Here is a 13,568-nt window from a genome sequence, read left to right as displayed (position 1 = left end):
ACTCCGCATACTTGAAAGTTAAGTCTAGCCTGGCTGCTGACCAAGCGGTTTTTACGTAGACGGCTATTCCGCCCCCTTTTGCTGCATTACGTGTTAGAAAAAAGGCCTGAAAACCGGGCAGAGAAAATTGCTGTTGCGAAACGCCTTCCTCCACAACGTTAATTTCTGTTAAAACAAATACGTCTACCGTATCTTTCACTGATTCAACGATAATTTGGAATTCTTCCCAATACTTTCTTATACTTCTTATATTTACGTGTAGGAGCGTAAGCGCGCTAGCACTTGGGGGTAGCAGATCTAAAAACGATGGGAAATCTGAAAGTACAACAGTGTCATTCATCCCTAGACTATTTTTCCAAGTCCCTAGCGCTAGAAACGCGAACAAGTGTAGCGTTCTCATCTTTTTTTGCGAAAATCGTGCCGTTTTTTACCCAGACAAACCTATACGATTTTTCTTTGCCTCTGGTTCTGGCTCGCCAGAAGAGCTCTTTGTTGGTACTTGTTAAATTGTCGTTGAAATATATTTTTGGTTCACCTTGCGAACGAACGAGTCTGACCAAGTTCTTGCGGGCTTTCATCCAGTGTTCTTTGACAGAAACAGACGCAAACTGAACTAGTATTGGCGGCGCCCCGTCGCGTCTAGAACGCAGACGGTGGCAGGCCACTACTTCGGCAGGGCTAGGGATCTCGAGATTCAGTTTGCTGGCTAACCCGTTCAAAGTGACGATGAGGTCTTCATCAGTCGTAAAAGGCACACCATGAATTTCCAAGTTACATCTCCGGCTGTATTGTTCTGTGGCATTTATGTTGGTTTGGAGATTTTCAATTAATTCGGTCTGACCAGACACTGTTCCCTGCAGTCTCTCAACTTCCGTTCGAAGCAGTTTGACCTCCTTGTCGTTTTCTGTGACAAGTGCTACGATAGATTCGTATTTTTCCATTGATGCTTGAAGGGCACAGATCGTTTCCTTCATCGCATCCATTGATGTCTTCAAAGACAGAAGGTCATCTACTTTTGCTGGAAGGTCGCAAAGACGGTCGACATTTGTCTTCAACGAAAAAAGCAATTCCAGTTTCGCGCTTATATCCGCAAGTTGCGAAGAAACCGTGTCGTCATTTGCCGGGGTCCCTGAATCGCAGGAACCACCGACACTTAGCCTACTTTCTCGATTCCTGCAGGTGCGGCAGTTTCATTTTTCACGTTTTGCGTTCCCCATCGATTTAAAGGTTGCCGGAGCAATGCCGGAGCATTTTTCCAAATGATAAACATGATTGCAGGAAACGCATTTCATGAAGCATCCATCAGTAGGAACTGACTTAAAACACACCATGCAATCAGTAGACATGATTTGCTGAATGGAAAAAAAAAACAAGACGAAGTTTGAAACGTACAAAAAGAAAAGGAAAACCTTTTGAACAGGCAAAAATCAAACAAGAAAAAAAAAAAAAAACACTTGGGGCAGTCGACGGCGGGAAAAACGTTCTTAAGATATGACTGCGAAAAACAAACTCTCACCTGCCAAAAATGACAGTATTAGCAGTCTGCAGACGCAGGCCGCCGACTGCACCGAGGAAAGGCGTGGGAGCTGTTCTTGAAGGGTCGAGCCCGGTTGCCCGGATGACGCTCAACCACGTGGCCCTCGGGTAAACAGTCGATGGGCGCTGAGTCAGGCTGCCCAGATCTTCATCAGTTTGGCCCCTTCCACCAGCGGCCGCGAGCGATGATGACGGACTCAGCAAAAAAGCATTCGGGGCCTGCCAAAAATGACAGTATTAGCAGTCTGCAGAAGCAGGCCGCCGACTGCGAAGCCAACGAAGTCAAGAATAGATGCCTATAGCCAATATTATCCAGTTGAAGTCATTCAAATATATGCACACTCCAGTCGCATAAGTTGCCAACAGTTGTCGCTGATAGACATGTACATCTATTTCAAGCCGATTTGGCCAAGAACTGCCCATAGCCAATAATAGTAGACACTTGAATTCATTCATATTTGAAACATCGTGAATACTACGTCACTAATTGTCTCTAATGTTCATTCTGAAGCGATTTAAGGTGATATTGTTAAGATGATATGCTATTGCTAACAATAGCCACTTGAAGCCATTTTCATTTATAAGTGTAGAATAGCAGAATATTGCGAGCAATAAGCACTAATAGCCGTTTTTTAGCAATTCGAGCCAACCAGGTCAATAACAGATGCCTATTGCCAAATATAGCCATTGGAAGCCAACTCAGCCTGCATAAAATCAAATAAGTCGAAATAGTGACTGATCGTCATTGATAGTCACTAGAAGTCATTTGGGCCCCAAATCTGCCATGTAATTTATAAACATGATAATATAGCCAATAATAGCCATATGAAGCCAGATCAGTCTGCACACAATCAGGTGAGTCGAAATAGTGACTAATAGTCATTGATAGTCACTAGAAATCATTTGGACCCCGAATCTGCCATATAAATAAAAAGATATGATTGTATAGCCAATAGTAGCCATTGGAAGCCAACTAAGCCTGCATAAAATCAAATAAGTTGAATTAGTGACTGATTGTGATTGATAGTCACTAGAAGTCATTTGGACACCAAGACTGCCTTATAATTTATAAACATAATCATATAGCCAATAACAACCATATTAGGTCAACTAAGTCAGCACACAATCAGGCAAGTCAAAATAGTGACTAATAGCCATTGATAATCACTAGAAGTCATCTTAACCATGAATCTGTCACATAAATAAAAAAAAATATGATTGTGTAGCCAATAATAGCAATTGGAAGCCAACTCAGCCCGCAAACAATTAAATAACTAAAAATTGTGACCAATAGTCATTAATAGTCAGTACAAGTCATTTGAACTCGGAATCTGCCATATAACTTATAAATATAATCATATAGCCAATAATAGCCATATGAAGCCAACTCAGTTGTTACACAATCAAATAACTCGAAATAGGAACTGATAATCATGGAGAATCACTGGAAGTCGTTTGGACCCTAAATCTGCCAAATAATTATAAATATGAATGTATAGCCAATAGTAGCAATTGGAAGCCAACTCAGTTTGTAAACAAGAGATAAGTCGAAATAGTGAGTGATAGTGATTGATAGTCACGGAAGTCGTTTGGACCCCAAATCTGCCATATACCGTATTTACTCGAATGTAACGCGACCACGATTGTAACGCGAGGAATGACTTATCAAAGCGGAAAAAAAAAAGAAAGAATACGAATGTAACGCGAGTTAAGTGAGGGGAAAAAAGTACCTTAAAAAGTAGTACAACGTGGTCCGCGGAAGCCTTTTCGGCCGGGTTCACACTTGAAGAGCACTTCAGGCTGGAGCCTCCACCCACGGATAGTCGATTCTGTCATATCTACCTGTCGAGCCGCGGCAGTTTCCGATTTCCTCAGCCATCATAATTGCACTTCTTTTAAAGGGGTACTCCACCGGTTTTTTCATTGTCGCCGATTTGCTTGAAATTTTGCTAAACTAACCAACAAACATTGCTAAAATAGTATCCCAAATATTAGGTCAAAATATTGTTTTTTCGCGAAGTTATTAAATTTACAGTTTTGGTCTTCACCATGTTTTTCAAACTGAAAGTCTCTACTGGCAACAACAACAAAGTGACGTCAGTGGAAGGCAGGGGTTAGCTTTTTGGACTACAGAAGTTGTTCCCAACAGATTTGAAGCAGTTTCTTGGTGTCAAATGAGTGCTTTGGAAGCTCGCTCCCGTATCCGCGCTTCAGCACGGAACAAATGATTGGCATATACTATTTTTAGACTACTTGCTCGACTGGCAAGCCTGCCTGCCACTGACGTCACGGCACTGAAAAGTGCGCGAATATTTGAATATTTGTTTTTGCACCATTTTCATTTGCCGATTTCACAATACTAATTATGAATTTCGCGATGCTAAATAGCCTACCGGAAAGGCTAAAGGCCGGGGAATCAGAAAATATAGTTAGTTGAGGTAGCTCAAAAAATCGGTGGAGTACCCCTTTAAAGCGGGCGTCGTACTGAGCTCGTCGCGTGGCCATTTGCTCGAGTCCAGTCGCGGAAGCACGTAGCAGCAGCTCACAAAACACGGACAACACGGGCAGATGGGTACGGTAACCCTAACAGAAAGAGAAAGCGTTGTGAAGGTAACCTAAACCCTAGCATGGGCGCAGCGAGTCGCAAACAAGAATAAGATTAGATTGGATGTTTCCAGCGTGCATATGTTGCCAGCACAAGATTGAAAGATAGCGAGATTTGTCGTAGCCATTTTAAAGAGCCTGTGCTGCGACACCGCCAAGGCAAATTTTGAGGCGTTTCGATTATAACGCGAACCCCCAAATTAAGTAAGGGAAATTTGAAAAAAAAAAAAAAAAACTCGCGTTACATTTGAGTAAATACGGTAATTTAGAAACATTATCACATAGCCAATAATAGCCATATGAAGCCAACTCAGTCTGAACAGAATCAAATAACTCAAAAGAGTGGCCAAAAGTCATTAAAAGTAGCTAGAAGTCATTTCAACTGCATATCTGCCATGTCAAATTTTGGTCAAAAAGCCAAAATTAGCCATTGAAAGCCAACTCAGTCCGCACGCAATCAAATTACTCAAAATAGGTACAAATCGTCATTGATTGTCATTAAAAGTCATTGGGAACCGACATCCACCATATAATTACAAAATAAAATCAAATATCAAATAATAGTCATTCAAATCCAACCTGAGATATAACATTACATATATCACGAAATGGTCACTAATGGTCATTTAAGTCTTTCACAAGTAGAACTACCTAATCAACAGCTCCTTCATCTATATGCCACGAAATAGCTTAGGATATTGGCCCAGAGCCACTAATAGACCTTGGAAGACCAATCTAGTTTATACTCGTCCAAATAACTCAGAAGTACAATCCAATAGTCATTGCAGTCATTAGTGGCTAACCAGGCCCACAAAACGACAGGTAATACTGAACCGGACGCTATTTCTACTTCCTTATAAATACTGGCTTTTCGTTAAACAGCCAGTGTAGCATTTACTGGCTGTAATCCACGATTTGCAAAAAAGCTGCTGCGCATGCGCCAGCAGAGTGTTTGGTTGGAAAACAAATGGGCGTGCCGGCTATTCCTAGGCAGATTCCTAGGCTGCGACAGAGGCGCGGAAGCGAGTACGACCGGGCGAGAGTTCGCGAGTCGCTTTGTTTGTTGTCATGCCGGTCCACTGTGTTGCGCTTGGTTGCACGAATTACTTCTACGGCAACGAACGCAGAGTTTTTTTAGATTACTGTTGGCCAGGCTGTATCCTGCGGAGAAGCTTGGATAGCTGCCATAAGGAGAAGAAACACGGACGGCTCACGCTCACCATGGCAGCCGAATGAGCACTGCCGGATCTGCAGCGCGCATTTTGTCACGGGTACGTCGATTTTGCTGCACCCGGAAAGAGAGAAGGCTGCACGGACGGACAGCTTGCGTGCACGAGCTTCACGCCCACGTGTTTTAAGGCAAACAAAAACTTTCATCACGAAGCCTAGTTCACAGTTGCCTAGTTGTTTTCCAACCACCTTCCAGCCTCGCACCCATGTTTCCGGCGTTGAGCGACAGGTGGCGCGTACTATTTTGCCAATCGTGGATTAGTACGTCGTGTAACATTTCCAGCCTCATTGGAAGTTAATCTCATATAATTTAAAATAATGACCCATGGAACAATTACATATTTGAATTGCTGTGCTTTATTTCTAACTGCAAAGAGCCAGTCACTACAGCTAGTAGCAGCCAAAGCATTCAGAGTAGTCCATAAACTGTCAACTTACTAGAAAGTGACTAATTGCCAGTAGGTCATTTGTACCGGGTGTAATGCATAGGTCCATACAATCTAAATACTTACTGCTAATATGAAGCGCACCTCATTATTAGAAATACCGTGTGTCAGTTCTTGCTCAATTGAAATCGGCACACCGATTTGCCATATATTCACAATTCCTGATAGTGTGAAGAGAAAAGAAAGTGTAGTGAATGACTGTCAACCTTTTAATTTCGAGCTCAGAGTTTACCATCCCACACCGAGAGATGGCAGCATTTCTGTGTTTCCCGATAACCCCATGTATTTTGGCTCCAGTTTCCAGTACTGTTAGTCAATGGTATTTGGTTTTACGATGAGCAGACATATTGACCAGAATGGCATTATAAAATACTACTGCTAAAAATATGATCGTATTTTCATCACATCAGTCATCGTCGTTTATTGATTAACTCCAGTTCTAGAGGCGTTTTTAAAGATAAAATGCATTTACTAAGAAACAAAAAACAAAAACAAAACGACTGGTGTTTTTTGGGGAACACTGAAACCAACCTAGAAAAGCAGCCTATATTAAGGTTTAGTACGGTACTGTTTTTATTAAAACGCGCAGTTGTTACATAAAGTATTTTTTTTTTCTTGTCTTTTTTGGTCATTCAGTTTATGAGCATAAAGCGGCGGGAGATTTTTTTTTTTTTTGACTGAGGAAACAGCACTTTCAGGTAACCTATGTTGCTCAAACGAGTGAATCATTAATCAATTTACCATTTCTTAACAGGCAGATGGGACATTTCTACGCACAAGTCAAAGGATTATAAAATACACTCCGATATTAAAAACAGACATACCTGAAACAGCACTAGTAGCCAAGCGCAATAAATAGGCACTGCTAGAACCGTCGTGATCAGGAAGTTTGTGAAATAGCACCGGTTTTCTCAAACTAGTCGCCGTAATTATACTGTTCACATTTCTTGCCCACTCATTACATACCGACTTTATATAGGTCAATGGAGCCACATTTGCAAGATTGAACACAAGGCAATTTGGGCCAATCCCAATTTAATATTAATTAAAAACAAGATTAATTACCAATAGAACACTCAAATGAGAACCGTCTGATTGTATACTGGATTTTATCCAATAGTTCGTTAATAACGACCAGCAATATCAGGGTAGGCAAAGATATCTAAAGGGGGCCGAAAGTTTAAAAAAAGGGACGCCAGAAAAGATGTTATATTTACAATCGTCTTTGCAGAAAGTGGTTGAAGGTGATATCGCGAACTATTGTGTTTATTTATTTATTTCAGTACCCACGGTGTCAGGAGCCATTACACAGAGGAGGGGCAGATACAAAACAAATAAAAGCAAAATATAGGATAAAGGCAGCACTATTACCAAGCAATGCAGTGAAGAGATCAAGCATTCGAGGTTTACAATAGCAAAAATGGTTTTATATGGTAACTCAAAATGGATTCGATTAATGATGTCCACACTAAATATTCTGTAGGGTAGTTCCATTACGATGACGTTCTCTGGTATTAAAAAGTGCATTGGGCAGTGTGCGACCGTGATGCATTCTGACTTCGAATTGATGGTCAACGGGAGGGACGATACCGAGGAACAAGAAAGCATATTTAAAAGAAGGTTAGTGTACTACATTTTAAGAAAAATACTCAAACGAGATAATATGCAACGCAACAAATAAAGAGAAAGCGATCGGTCAGCTTTCATATACAAAACACTTTCCAATGATAATCAAAAAATAAAAAATAAAAATCGCACCTCTGTTTTGAACGGTTTCAAGGTTAGACACAAGAGTTGTGTCACCGCGATTCTAGATTGTTGCAGCGTATTTTAATTTGGAACGTGCAATAATCTTAAATAAAGGTTACTTAATGAGAAGGAGGACAACATAAAGTTTTGTTTTAAGTATCCCTGCATAGTGTCGGGGTCAGCAAAGATATGATCAATGTGACTTTGCCGTGCCATTGTAAAGGTGATAGAAACCAAATAGTTTTTATAAATCATGAACTGCAAGGGGAGGTACCAAAGTAATACGAATACGGTTAGGTGTTACGTCGAGATTCACGCATAGCTTTTTTATATGTTAAGAGTCATGCCCCCAGGGTGCATGACTCTCCAGGGTGCATGACTCTTACTTTCCGGTGTTTATTTACGACAAAAATCGGCCGATGTTTATCGGTGTTTGTTTATTTCTAGAATACCGGAGCTTTTCGGTGTATCCTCTCCTGCAGACGCTAAAACCGGTGATTATCGAGGGAAAAAATTGCGAATGTAAACGATCACTGAAGACGAAAAACAGTCCGAATATTATTTACAAATTTTATACAATCTTTTTCACACTTGATTATTGTAGTATAGACCTTTTCCACAAGGGCGCCGCCATCTTGAATTGTCGTCGCTTCCAGTATGGGCGAAAACATTGCTTTGCCGTCGCCACGCCAATAGAAGACATTTAGGACGTAAGCCTAACCGTCACACATTCACGTTTAGGCTCGCCTCTATTTTTTTACTGGTAACAGGTTGAAACGTTTTACTATTTTGTCGTCGCCTATACTGGAAGTGACGACAATTCAAGATGGCGGCGCCCCTGTGGAAAATGTCTATATGCATGCATACATTTTAGGCTCGTGTCTGTCACTCTTTTCTGTTGACGCGAAATCTTGAGAATGCCCACTCAACATTTGCTCCGGACACGGGAAGCCCCAAAACGTCCAACGTGGCTTGGGACAGTACTGACCAGCTGTGACTGGCCTCTCGGGTCACTGATAGTGATCTTCAAGGTCGGTGGCTCAGGAGGACCGCTGACCTTGGACAAGAGTGGAACAAAGCTCTTGTCCTGCAAGAGTCCAAGAGCACGTAAGTCACAAAAGAAAGACAGGCAAAGTGCATGATTCTGGGAAAAATAATGTGTTTGACACATTATTTTAACATTATTTTATTTTTCACATTATTTTTGTTAAAATAATGTGAAAGAACAAAGCAAAAACAACATTGCTAGAAAAAAGTATTTAGAAACCGGAGTTTTTTTAAACGATTTTTATTTCCGTCTTTCACGGATGTTTATCGGCGTTTTGCGGTTAAAACTGGTAATTATACAGGACTTTTACGTTGAAAAGACCAGGGTTTGCTCGCCAGTATAAAAACTGTTTTTCGGTTTTAACCGATTTTGTATTTTCGACACCGGCGGTTGTTTATCGGTGTTTTTCGGTTAAGATCAGAAAGTGTACAGCCTAGGTATACCATTTCATAACTGCACTTAAGTTAGTTTGAAAAAAAAAGAACATCAGAGTTTTTAGTTACATCGCCATCAATAAAGCAATCACCCGCAAAAAAAAAAGATAGCGGATGAGAGGTTCTGAAGCAAATAATTTATGTAAGTAAGAAATAACAGTGACCTTAAGGCGGACCCTTGCGGGACGAATGAGGTGATATGATAGACATAAGGATCAGCTTAGGCAGTATTGAGAAACTGAGACCACTTTGTTAAAGACCATTCAGGACAGCACAATAGGTTGAGATTATGTTCAAGTTTGATAAATAAAAAGCTTGTGAGAAACCGAGACATTTTTTAGAGCCCAGCTTTTAGGCGCCCGTTTCCGGCTTGAGCGGCGTCACCGTCGGCGTAACCGCGCGGTGCACTATGGGACGGTGCCGAAACGTCACCGTGCCGAAACGTCACCGTGACAAAACGTCACCATGACGTTTCGGCACCACGCCGAAACGTCGCGTGAAAACGCGCGTTTCGCGCGTGAAAGGAGGAAAAGGTGAGGAGGAGGGGGTACGGACGAGGAGGAGGGGCATATCCTCCCCTCAGTACGCTCCCCTCCTCCCGCTCAAGAGCTGCGCTCTAAATTGGTGTTACAGGAAGTTGTAAACGTCTTTCATATATTTCTCTTTTTTTTGGCAAGACAGTCAAATGTTTACCTCCTACCTTTTAATTTATTCTGAACGCCATCAATGCTGGAATTGCTTTATTCAACGGTACTGAATTTGTTGTAGTTGTCAGCTACCGCATTTTCGATTTACCGCTAATTACTTTGAGTTGTGCCCACACTTTTGAGAAGCCGAGATTGTCCTTCTTCTAGTCTGACAGAACGGGCCTTAAGGTCCTGATAGTGCGATATCGTGCAATTGTTTTTCTTTTACGCCAACCTAGGGAGATCGGAATTTAGTTCCCTGTCACCGGACAGAAGTTGCATCAGTAAAAATACGCATTCACTATACGACACCAGTAAAACTAGTTGCCATGAAGGTACCAGTAGACGAAGGTTGTTTGACTTCTTACTGAACAATATCGAAAATTGACCATTCTTGCACGAAGAAGTAAAAAGGGTTACCCCACTCCATAGTGAGTACATTCCCATGCCCAGTGGAGGACGAAGGCGGCCGCCAGCCATTTAGCTTCTGGAGAAGATATGACGCCGATGTAGATGCCGATGACCGGGTGTATGGCAGACGCGCAATCCACGGAACCTCCAAACGTTCGCTTGCCGGCCGACCTTAGTGGATGTCGAACAATGGCATCGGAAGGCTCGTTGGTGCACGCTTGCCGACGCCAGTACTCCCCGATGATGACAAAGAAAGTCGCGCGCACAGGAGCGGTACAGAAGGAGGGCCAGAAGGTAAATAAATATTATTGTGGAGAACAGCAGGACATCCTTTGACTTTAACACGGGAATAAATCAAAAATAAAGAGACAGTATTGACCTACGGTGTTAAAGGCACTTGAAATAGAAAAACATTTGCTTTTCGACTAGGCGGGGACTGTGTGTAAGGTTTATACAACGCAGAAGGATATGAGGTTTAGAAATTGCATCTAGGGAGGCTTGCCCACAACAAAACGACTTAAGGGCTGGTACTGCTAAGATAGCGCTGAAGCGGAGTAGCGTATGAAGATTCTGTCATGTGTTTACAAGTCCTTGCCTAGGGACTGTTTAATTTTCAGACTGCCGTTGATATGATGCCATACATTTATTTTTCTGAAGTGGCCTTGGTGCCTCCGTTGTAAAAGGGTAATCTCGATCCAGTGCATAACGCATTTGTATGATTGAGAAATACAACCCACAACAGGCTTGATCTCTCGAATTACGGCCTGGGAACTGGAAATTCACAGCGAAGCACAAGATAGGTTCTACTAAAGATCAATGCAATTGCCGTCTATTGAACAGCTTAGTAGTCGTCATATTCTCAGAGCAAACATGCGCATCTTATATCTTCGACCATCAGCCGAAGAACGTCATTGGCTCACTCTCTAACAGGGTTGCCCTGTAACGTCACCACAGCTCCTCCATTATCTTGCAGAGTCGCATTGCGGCAATGCCTTTGTCTTCTTCGTTTGCACGTGCTCGTACCCGTGGTCGCCGCCGCAGGGGCGGTCCTTGAGCGTAAACAAAAGTAGGCATCGTGTATGCTTCTCTTCATGCATCAGGTTACGAAACCTCGGGTGGGGCCTCGACAAGAGAGCGTCTGCACACACTGCAGCTTGGGGGAGGGGGTGGGGGGGGGAGAACACCCGCTGGAAGGCGAAGTGCGCAGGCGATGGACATCCGTTACCCAACACGAACTACCCGCTGTTGCCAATTTGGGAGACGGGGTCTGAGAGAGTCGGGGACACCGTCCCAAAAAGGAAAGAACTGAGTACAAAGCAAACAATACATTTCATCGATTCGTGCTCGCGGACAAAATCACGATTTTCTCACTTCGCTGCGGAAATATTTACTCAACACTGATCGCATATATGGCGAAGATTTCGAGATACCAATCTTCCATTGCTTGAGCATTACGAACTTCCGACGAAAGAGCTTGTCAAAGAACACGAGAGTGCTGCAGATTTGTACAGTCGCTTAAGAGTAGACGTTATTACGCCTCTCTTATAATTTTTTCTACGATGTAAACACCCAGCACCTGAGCGTATTGGCAATAAATTAAGTTTAGTTTTAATACTAAATTTATTTTATTGACTCCATAAGTGTGGAGGAGACAGAAAAAAAAGCTAAAATATGTTGCGTGACAATTCCCTACGTATTCCTCTCAAGAAACTCGCCATTACGGTTTACGTGGCAAGAGTGGGACGCAACAAAATGCGTCCTCTAATAATTATGAAAATTTGACATCGATAATCTGGCCCGCCCTTTTTTCTGTGTTTTTTTTTCGAAACATCCTGAGCAACAGCTTTATAAGAGTTGTTTTATTCTGCTCCCACCCCCTTCCCCTCTCTTTCCCCTCTCACCCCTTTCTCCTCCGGAAGACGATAGCGTTGTGAGGATGCCCAACAAAGCATTCTGGCCAGCTCTCATTCTTAAACCTGTAGAAATTGACACCGCCTATAGACCATTCCAATAATCGCTTCCTGAGCGCTACCATCTATGCCTACCATGGAACGCGTTCTGCAGCACGCGCTGTCTCTCTGACAGTATTTTCGCCTGAATGATAAGCACTGGAAAGGTATATTGCTCGTTTTGGAATAGTTTGTTAAATATAAAATAATACGGTAGCCCCCGTGAGTTAAACAATGAGATGGAGCAAAAAAACGTGACAGCCCTTCACGAGAGGAGCGCTCGTTGACGGTGCAGTGTCATGAGCATAACACTCCAATACGCCTCGCAAGTGGGCTCATTTTCGTCTTCTGCGCATGAGAAAGGAAGTAGTGGTGACGTCAGAACGCCGAGCCCTGATTGGCTGATCGCGACCCCCTATCTGAGCGTCGTCTGCTCCTTTGCAGCGTCGTCTGCGTCTGTCTTACCTTCCCTGCGACTTTCGGAAGTGCAGGTCTTTACGAGCGAGCTCGACTTCGCCTTTCAGAGAGGGCAGTCGAAATAACTCGAGCGGTACGTTGTTTTTGTCTAACAACTAGCAGACGCGCATCAAGGAGGGAAGTCAAAGGACTCACTGGCGAGGTGTTCCGAGGCGCCGAGGTTTGTTTGCTAAGAACCAAGAGTGAGCGTGTTAGTGTCCGCAAGTTCCCTCCCAAATACATTTTCCCCTCCATTCGTGTGCGACAAGACCCCTCATTCTTTAACGGCGTCGGCGGGTTGGCGCAGTTAACGTCGTCTGCTTCACGTCTGCTAGTCAAAGCGATGGCTGCTTTACCTTTCCTGCGTCTGTCGGAGATTCACCGCTTCTTCACCGGCGAGAGTCACCGTTGCCTCGGGAAACAAGGAGATAACAAGAGGAAGAAATTGGCCTCTTAATCTACAATTGAGGTCAGCGATCAAAGTATAATACGGGAAGGGTTCAGAAGGGTCGCGCGGGCATATTCCATTCAGCACGCCAGCCGGTCGTGGGCAGACGGTCGCCGAGTCGCGGAGTGCCTGCTAGGCCACACTGCCGTACTCGCTTGGTCCCGTTCGGTGGAATCGTGGCCGTTGGAGCTTTTCCCGGGTGTTTGTGGATCCAGCGTTCTTGTTCGTCATGGTCTGTTTCAAGTACTTTTTACTTTTTTCTTGCTGCTGGAAGTCGGGAGGCGTGAGAAGCGCACGTAGAAAAATAAACGTCCGTGGGTCGTCGCGACCGCACACTGTCGGCCATGCTGATTTGATCGTAAGAAGTGCGTAAGACAGCTTCTAAGCTGTCGTAGGATTTCGTTGTAACCTGCGCAAAACTTACGAAAATTTCGTTTCGTGAATACGAATTTGTTCTTAAGTTTTGTCTTACGCGCATTTTTGGGGTAAGATCGTTTCGTGAATCTGGCCTCTGCACTTCCGAAAGTCGCAGGAAAGGTAAGACAGACGCAGACGACGTTGCGAGCAGACG

This window comes from Ixodes scapularis, unplaced genomic scaffold (assembly GCF_016920785.2).
Source record: "Ixodes scapularis isolate PalLabHiFi unplaced genomic scaffold, ASM1692078v2 PGA_scaffold4__175_contigs__length_147842914, whole genome shotgun sequence".
NCBI classification, from domain to species: Eukaryota; Metazoa; Arthropoda; class Arachnida; order Ixodida; family Ixodidae; genus Ixodes; species Ixodes scapularis.
This window is presented reverse-complemented; position numbering follows the sequence as displayed.